The sequence below is a fragment of the Scylla paramamosain genome, chromosome 18 (assembly GCF_035594125.1).
Source record: "Scylla paramamosain isolate STU-SP2022 chromosome 18, ASM3559412v1, whole genome shotgun sequence".
Classification (NCBI taxonomy): Eukaryota; Metazoa; Arthropoda; class Malacostraca; order Decapoda; family Portunidae; genus Scylla; species Scylla paramamosain.
The window spans coordinates 13,314,902-13,324,649 of record NC_087168.1 but is presented as its reverse complement, the minus strand read 5'-3'; the positions used below and the strand labels follow the sequence as shown (position 1 = coordinate 13,324,649).

Below are 9,748 nucleotides of genomic sequence, written 5' to 3'. Positions count from 1 at the left end.
GAGGCAAAAAAGGAAAAGGACAGGGCATGGAAAATAATGATGAATCGACTGAACAGAAATGCTAGAGAAGAATACAGAAAGGTAAGGAATGAATATAGTATAATAAAAAGGGAAGAAGAAAGAAACTTTTGAAAGTGACATAATAAGAAAATACAAGGAAGAACTCAAACTCTACTACAGATACATAAACAGGAAAATGAAACATAAGGATGTCATAAACAAGTTCAAACAGGAAGGAAGAATTTATGGAACTACTGAGGAGATGAGTGAACTAATGAATGAGAGTTTTTAATCTGTGTTTACAAAAGAAACCAATTTTGTGGCACTGAAAGTGGTATCACAGAATGAGGGAATACAGGAGATATAAGTAAAGAGACAAGAAATCAAGAAACTGTTAGAAGAGCTGGATGTTATAAAAGCTATGGGACTAGATCAAGTAAATGGATGGATATTAAAGAAATGCAGAGAACAAATGAAAGAATCCATATGGGATATAATTAATTGCTCATTGAGAGAAGGAAAAGTACCAAGGGAATGGAAAATAGCTAATATGGTGCCATTATACAAAGTGGGAAATTAAATGGAACCATTAAATTATAGACTGGTGTCATTAACAAATATTATAAGCAATCTTCATGAAGTATTAATTAAAGACAGATGGGTGGAATATCTAGAGGATGAAAAGATAATTACAGAAAAGCAATTTGGATTCAGGAAAGGGAGATCCTGTGTCACAGATCTACTGAGCTTCTATATGAGAGTAATAGGTGGAGTGCAAGAGAGGGACAGATAGGTTGATGAGTATACCTGGATCTCAAACAAGTATTCGATAAAGTTCCCCACAAAAGCCTTATGTGGAAGCTAGAGAATGGAGCAACACTAAGATGGGAGCAACACTAAGATGGATGAAGGATTATTTACAAGGGAGGGAAATGAGAACAGTAATTACTTATCTTTTTTATGTAAGAGGGACACTGGACAAGGAGTACAAAAATCCAATAAAAAAAAAAAACCCACTGAGATGCCAGTCCCAGAAAAAGGTCCAAAGCGGCAGTCAAAAACTGAAGGATAAGTGTCTTGAATACAGAAGCAGGCAGGGAGTTTCAAAGTTTACCAGAGAAAGGGATGAATGATCAAGAATACTAGTTAATTCTTGCATTAGAATGAATTAGCTAATGCATTATATTTTCAATTAGAATAAATTAGCTATTGTTTTAGCTAGAGATGAGATGTGAAGTTTCCAGATCAGATTATAAGTAAAGGACAGACCGAGGATGTTCAGTGTAGAAGAGGGGGACAGTTGAGTGTCACTGAAGAAGAGGGGATAGTTGTCTGGAAGGTTGTGTTGAGTTGATAAATGGAGGAATTGAGTTTTTGAGGCATTGAACAATACCAAGTTTGCTGTTCTCCTTACAGAAATTTTAGAAAGATCAGAAGTCAGGCATTCTGTGGCTTCCCTGCATGAAATGTTTACTTCCTGAAGTGTTGGACATCTATGAAAAGACATGGAAAAGTGGTATCATCCGCATAGGAGTGGATAGGGCAAGTTTGGTTTAGATCATGGATGAATAATAGGAAGAGAGTGGGTGACAGGACAGAACCCTAAGGAACACCACTGTTAATAGATTTAGGAGAACAGTGACCATCTACCACAGCAACAATAGAATGGTCAGAAAGGAAACTTGAGATGAAGTTACAGAGAGAAGGATAGAAGCTGTAGGATGGTAGTTTGGAAATCAAAGCTTTGTGCCAGACTCTATCAAAAGCTTTTGATATGTCTATGTAAGGCAACAGCAAAAGTTTCACCGAAATCTCTAAAAGAGGATGACCAAGACTTGGTAAGGAAAGCCAGAAGATCACCAGTAGAGCGGCATTGACAAAACCTTTATTGGCAATCAGACAGAAAGGTGTGAAGTGATAGATGTTTAAGAATCTTCCTGTTAAGGATAGATTAAAAAAAACTTTAGATAGGCAGGAAATTAAAGCAATAGGATAGTAGTTTGAGGGATTAGAACAGTCTCCCTTTTTCAGAAAAGGCTGAATGTAGGCGAACTTCTGGCAAGAAGAAAAGATAGATGTTGATAGACAAAGATGAAAAAATTTGACTTGGCGAGGTGCAAGCACGGAGGCACAGTTGCAGAGAACAATAGGAGGGACCTCATCTGGTCCACAAGCCTTCCAAGGGTTTAGGCCAGCGAGGGCATGGAAAACATCACTGTGAAGGATCTTAATGAGTAGCATGAAGTAGTAAGATGGTGGAAGAGAGGGAGGAACAAGCCCCAAATCATCCAAAGTAGAGTTTTTAGCAAAGGTTTGAGTGAAGAGTTCAGCTTTATAAATAGATAAGATGGCAGTGGTGCCATCAGATTGAAATAAAGGAGGGAAAGATGAAGTAGCAAAGTTACTGGAGATGTTTTGGTCTAGGTGCCAGAAGTCATGAAGGGGAGCTAGATCTTGAAAGATTTTGATATTTTCTATTAATGAAGGAGTTTTTGGCTAGTTGGAGAACAGATTTGGCATGGTTCTGGATAGAAATATAAAGCTCATGAGATTCAGGAGATGGAAGACTCAAGTACCCTTTGTGGGCCACCTCTCTATCATGTATAGCACGAGAACAGGCTGTGTCAAACCAAGGTTTGGGAGGTTTAGGTCAAGAGAAAGAGTGTACAAGTATGTGATTCTTGTCGGTATTTGCTTGTGTACTTGTATGTAGGTGATGCCCAAGGATCCAGGTAAACATGTTGTAAAATTAGATGTAATATATTAAATCAAAACTGTACAAAGATAATAATGAAGTGATGCTGCCAGGAGCCGCACGTTCACTCTGAGTCCTGGGTGGATGCTAACCAATCACTGGGGAGGGAGAGACACCCACATGGCCATGAGTCAGATCACAACAGGGTGGTCAGTCCAGAGCAACTGAGGGATGGCATCAGTTCCCAGCAGTCGCATGGAGGATGGAATGTGGGGGGTGAAAGGTGCAGCATGTCCCCACACCAGCAAAAGAATGAGTAATCTAAGCCTTCATGTCAGATACTATCACTTCAGTTATGCACTCTAGACACAGAGATTGGTCTTTGACACAGAAGCAGTAGTCATTCCATGGAAAATCAGCATAATACCTTTGCAAGACCTCCCAATTAGCAGAGGCAAAATGCTAGATGTACCTCTGCTCTGGGGGATCCTGAGGAGTTATTGGAGTGACAGGACAAGATACAGATATGAGATTGTGATCGGAGGAGTCCAATGGAAGAGATAGGATACCAGTATAAGCAGAAGGATTAGAGGTTAAGTAAAGGTCAAGAATGTTGGGCATATCTCCAAGACGGTCAGGAATATGTTCCAGTGTGGTCAAATTATCAATTACCCCTGGACACTATTAATTAGTTTCTTACCTTTATGTTGTAGGTAAAGTCACTCGAGATGAGTTTCTGTGGTTTTCAGATGAATGTAAACATATAAAAATATGTATATACCATGGAGTCAGTGGTTTGATAGATTTGTTGCATGTTCGTTTTATGAGTATTTTCAAGTATTATATGTCTTGTATTTAAATGCTTTATTTAGTTTTTGGGACTATGCAAATCCATTTTGAAGAAGATGAGCGTGCTTGTCAGAAGCATGAAAGGCGGCGTCATGTAACATAGTTTGGGAAATACTGTTCTTGTGCAACTTGTGTGGTTTTCAAACTGTTTTCATGAACCTACTCATTGTTTTAAAACAAATTTTGCCTCAATAATAAAAAAAATAATAATAATAATAATAAAAATATAAAAATAAATAAATAAATAAAAAAAAAAAAATTAGGAATATGACATCTTTTTAGTTTATCTTTATTATTTCTATTATTATTATTATTATTATTATTATTATTATTATTATTATTATTATTATTATTATTATTATTATTATTATATATTTTTTTTATTTATTCATTCATTCATTTATATATTTATTTTAATGAAATAGCCCTGGTGAGAGAACGAGGTGTTATAAAATACGAGCTTGGAATGCTCAGTGGTGAGACCAGACTGAGAATTCTTGTTAATACGGCCTCAGAGAAGAATGACAAGATTCGCTGTCCTCACGCATTATACGATGCACTGCTCATCCAAACACGTTAATTCATTCCCGCTTCTCACAGTTACTGCCCGCTTACACATTCCAGACAAATTGTTACTGACGCAGCTTGCATGCTTTATGTGATGTGTGTACCTGTGTGTTCTATGAGGGTATGAATAATTATAACTAAGTGAAGTATAAATAGATGGTTATGAATGTAGAGAGTTAAATTTCAGTACACTGCCCTCTTATCCATCAAAATCAGGTGCTCGCTGGCTCGCTCACTCAGTCAGTCACTCACTGATTAAAGTAGTTGTCCCTCTCTGACTTATTCATTCACTCGTTTATTGACACTTTTCACTCCTTCCCTCGTCAGGTAACTAACTAAATTAACCTTTCACTCTTACTTCTCCACTCATTTGACTCATTCACTCAGTTATTCACACACACACACACACACACATTAACTCTGACTGATCTCTCACTCATTCAGGCACTCAGTAACCCACTGTTTGATCTACTCTCTTGCTCATTCATTCACACACTCCCTCTCATTCTCACTCCCTCCTTCACACACATACTCACTCTGGTGGCATTCCCACGTGTGCCAATCAAGGGGGAAAGAGCTGGAGAGGCGTGGATGCCGTTCTTAATCTGCTTTCTTTTATTCTTTTTTCCTACTTTTCATTGTTATTAAGATTCATCCATTTTTTTCTCTCAATTTCATCACAGGATCAATTAATACTCTTACCGGTTAACCTGTAGCTACGAATTACTACTACTACTACTACTACTACTACTACTACTACTACTGCTACTGCTGCTGCTGCTGCTGCTGCTGCTGCTGCTGCTGCTATTCCTGTTAATACTGTTACTGCTGTTATCAAGGTGTAATATGTCTTGTTTTCTAGTATGTGTGTTTATATTTTCTTCCTCTTTATTGCTCCTCTATTTCTCTTCCTCCTCATACTATAACTCTTAACATCATCTTCCTTCCTCTGTTTTATGTTACTTTTACTCGTTTGAATATAATAACAAGAGCTACTACAACTATTACTACCACTATTACTACTTATAAAACAACAACAACAGCAGCAGCAGCAGCAATAATAAGAACTAAAACAACAACAACAATAACAGCAGCAATAAGATAAAAATAAAAACAAATCGAAAGGGGAAAGAATTTCTTAACACATTTGTCCAACCAATCTCTCTCTCTCTCTCTCTCTCTCTCTCTCTCTCTCTCTCTCTCTCTCTCTCTCGTGTGTGTGTGTGTGTGTGTGTGTGTGATCAAGAGAAAGAGAGTCAGATCGGACACTTTCACCTTCTATAACCTCGGGGCGAAAGCGAAGCATCAGAGAGAGAGAGAGAGAGAGAGAGAGAGAGAGAGAGAGAGAGACCTCTCTCTCTCTCTCTCTCTCTCTCTCTCTCTCTCTCTCTCTCTCTTAAGGTTCGAAAAAACTAACTTGTCGGCCTACATCACACAGATCATGAGTGTGAGATCATCGATTATTTAGGCTAATCCAGATGTGTGTGTGTGTGTTACAATCACCATTATCACCACAAGTACCCATAACTATCCGTTCCTGCCATTACCACCACCTTCACCACCACGACCACCTTCAACATCACTACTATCATCACCACTACCATCACCACCTCCACCACCACTACTATCATTACCACCACCACCACCTTCACCGCCACCACCATCACCAACATTCCCTTTCTTTGCGACCCCCATATTGAAAACCTGTTTTGACGTTTGATTCACACTGGGAGAGAGAGAGAGAGAGAGAGAGAGAGAAACAGCTCATGGGCACGTTTCCCCCTTAGGTAACTTCCCTGGGTCGCTTCGCAAATAGAGAGAGTTTATCGTTTTCTTTCTCATCCCGTTGGACTCACTCATTCCCTGAACGAAACAAAGGTTCATAAACACTCTAGTGTTTCTTCTCAATTAATTTTAACAATCTAAAGTGTTTTTAAGAGTATTTTCATGAGTGTATTTATTTATTATTCATTTCGACTATTTGGTTCTGCGCTTACCAACTGCATGATGGGGTCTTCTTGAGGCGCAAGGAGATGGTGTAGTGTTAGTGTAGTATTTGTTTAAAAAGATTTTCTGCATCGCCTCCGGAAAAAAAAAAAAAGGAAATGTACCAATGAGAGAACCAGATTAATTTTCTCGATGGTGTTTAATAATAAGTTTTAATGAAAGTCCAGTGTTTCATCATTTAGGCTCAGTTCTTGTGAGAAATAACTATGAGGAGGGTTTTGTTTATTCTTAAAAGCAGTACGTACACGAGATTTCCTTTAGCTATGGCCTTTTGTACTATTTGTACTTTTTTCAATCTTTGTTTTCATTGCGACATACAATATTATAGTTTATTCACGTAGATCTTAATTATTTTTCAAAGTCACCACCTGTTCTCCTTTTACTCTTGCCCTCGTTCTTGCCTTGTGTTCACTTCAAACCTTTCACTCAGTCTTATTTCTAAATTTTCCTCCCTTATCATTCTTGATCTTTTTCCAGTATAACCTTTTGTACCTCTCCATATTTATACAGTCATCTTTTAAAATCTTCATCGTCTCATATATTTAATTTCTCTCCAATTCAGCTTTTTATACTTATTTATATTCATATTTCTTCTCTTAGTTATCCTCCAAAGTCTTCATTCATTCTCTTTTCCCTCTCTTCCAAGACCTACACAAACTTATTCGGATCTTTCGTATATCCGCGCATTACATCGAGACACAGGGCGGGAAATTGTAACCCATAGTCTCGAAGGGACATGTAAGATTTGTACGTAGAATATAAAAACATAAAAAAAAAAAAAAGCTGTAAGAAGCCATCGGGCCCGCACGTGGCAGTCGCTGTACATAAAACATGCCAATCATTCCCATCCATACATTTCTCCGGCCTTCTTGTAAAACTTCCTATTGACTCGGCACTATTAATTAAAATAATTTCCGTAGGTGGTGGTGGTGGTGGTGGTGTTGGTAACTTGTCCAGCTAGAAGGTAAACGAGAGTGTTATGAAATGCGGAGCCCGTGTTGTGAAACGCTTTGGGACTCTCAAAGGGACTACTTTCAAAGGCCACAGAGATGAGTAGTCACTTTCTCGTGGATGTTTTTCCCATGGAACAGAATACATGCTAAATTGTTATTAAAATCATGGAAATACCCGTGAAAAACACCAATAACTCGTTGTAGTCGAGATAGAAGCTTGAGTGTTTGGGATTGTGGATCCAGTGTTCCTCAGGGTTCAGGTTCATGACAACTTAGAACGAAATGTCTTTACTGGGTCTCTCATTTTTGTTAGTAGACAATAATAATTCATACATATCAGTAGAAATTAGCTACATTTGTCTATATTAGGCTTGTATGTCCAGGGTTACACCACACGAAAAGAGAAAGAGAGAGAGAGAGAGAGAGAGAGAGAGAGAGAGAGTCTGATTACCTCTCAGTCCGTTCGCTTTCAAGACGGGATATCATTGCGTGTTAGTGAATGTGGTTTAATGTGATTTATGAGTGAAAGGAATGAATGCAAATGAAGGAAGTGAAGGAATGAATGGAGGTGCCCCTATTCCATTTACTTTCTTTTGTCATAATGATTATGATTATGGTAGTGAAGGTGATAGAGAAAATGATGGTGATGGTGATAGTGTTGAAAATAATGTTAATGATGTAGCTAAATGATAACTATAATGAGGATATTAATAGTGTGGATGAAAATATTAATGCAGACAACGACGAAAGCTGGTGATGATAATAATCATAATGACGTTATAGTGATGTTGGTGGTGGTGACGATTCTAGTGTTGATGCTATAATCAACGAAAATAATGATACAGGTGACAGAAGTGATAGTGAGAGTGACCATGACAGTAGTGGCGATGATGATGATGATAATGGTAGTAGTGATAATAATGATAGTGATGATGGTGGTAGTGACGGCAGCTATTATACGGAACAATAAGACACCACACGCGTCACCTTCCCTCAGCTTCACCGGAGAATCACCTTGAAAATGACAAAAAAAAAAAAAGTGGAATTTAATTGTTAATGTCCTCTTGTTCATAATGATGTAATCTGGTGTCATTAGGATTATTAGCATTTTAAGTGCCTAGCTACAGTTATAGTAGTGGCAGTAGTAGAAACAGTAGTAACTAGTTCTAGTAGTAATAGTTATGGTGGTGGTAGCAGTGGTGGTGGTAGTAGTAGTAGTAGTAGTAGTAGTAGTAGTAGTAGTAGTAGCGGTAGCAGTAGTAGTAGTAGTAGTAGTAGTAGTAATAGTAGTAGTAGTAGTAGTAGTAGTACCGTAACAGCAGTGATGGTGATGAGATGTGATATACTCTCTCTCTCTCTCTCTCTCTCTCTCTCTCTCTCTCTCTCTCTCTCTCTCTCTCTCTCTCTCGTTATTGTAGTTATCAGTCTCCTCCTCCTCCGTCATTATTAATAACAGTAGTTTCTCGCCCTTGTTTGAAATCTATGCTTCCTTGTTCTTTGTTGTTAATGATGTTTTTTTTTTTTTTATTTATTTTTTCTTATTGTTGGTAGTGCTGTTGCAGTTACTGCAGATAGCTGTTGTTTCCTTCACTGAGTTTTTTTTTTTTTCTTTGTGTGTGTGCTATAGTTATATTTCCTCTCCCTCCTCCTCCTTTTTCTCCATATTGGTGGTAGTAGTAGTAGTAGTAGTACTAGTAGTAATAGTAGTAGTTGTAGTAGTAGTAGTAGTAGTAGTAGTAGTAGTAGTAGTAGTAGTATGGAAAGGAAAGACCATTATCAAAAAGAAGAAATAGTCTTAATATCAGTACGTAGTTGTAGAAGTAGCGTGTTTAATAGTGTGTGTGTGTGTAAGTAAGTAAGTAAGTAAGTAAGTAAGTAAGTAAAGGTTTATTGCCCATTTGCATAAATACATTTGAGAAAGACATGTTTACAAAAGAAGAAAGATGGCAGAGACTGTCAAGCCGAAGCTTCCCGACAGTCACATATATGTACATAATTATGAATATTGTTTACACCAACACCAATTGGCAATATTTTAGGTAAACTATCTAAAGAATTATTTGAGTAACTAGACTAGTAATAATAGCAATAATAATTACAAGATTAAAGTGTGTGTGTGTGTGTGTGTGTGTATATATATATATATATATATATATATATATATATATATATATATATATATATATATATATATATATATATATATATATATACACACACACACACACACACACACACACACACACACACACTTACACAAAACACATCATTCTCTACAAGCTTCCTAACGCACATGTATTAATGCTGTTCCCTCAGTAATTCTTAATAGACACGCCCTGTCAGGAATGTGTGGGGCTAAGGCATCACGGTGACATGAGCATAGGCATAATCATGTAATCTGCGGGGAGGGAGGAGGGTGGGGAGAGGAACACCAAGAGGGAGCTGCGGGGTGGGCAAAATGAACCAGTCACAGAACAGAACCACTCTCGCGCTCAGTACTCGTCCAGACATCGTAGTGTGAGGGTGTACGTCTCGCTCTACTCCTTTCACTCTCGCTAGCTCTCTTTTGTGCAAGTTACCCGGAATTATTGGCGGATATCTCGGGGCTCCACTGACTCAGCAGGGCGGGGAGAGCTGCACACCAGGTGGCTTCCCCCAGGGGCTGCTCAAGGGCCAG

The 9,748-nt window shown here is 38.1% G+C and overlaps 1 protein-coding gene across 2 annotated transcripts in view; it reads left to right on the top strand.

Annotated features, from left to right (window-relative positions):
* Nucleotides 1-9,433: 9,433 nt before the first annotated feature.
* Nucleotides 9,434-9,748, top strand: part of LOC135109128 (uncharacterized) — a 45,531-nt gene continuing 45,216 nt past the window's right edge. For both annotated transcript variants that reach the window (XR_010272585.1, XM_064020216.1), the window contains exon 1: nucleotides 9,434-9,596. The gene's annotated coding sequence lies outside the window, so the exon portion shown is untranslated. The remainder of the gene's footprint in view (nucleotides 9,597-9,748) is intronic.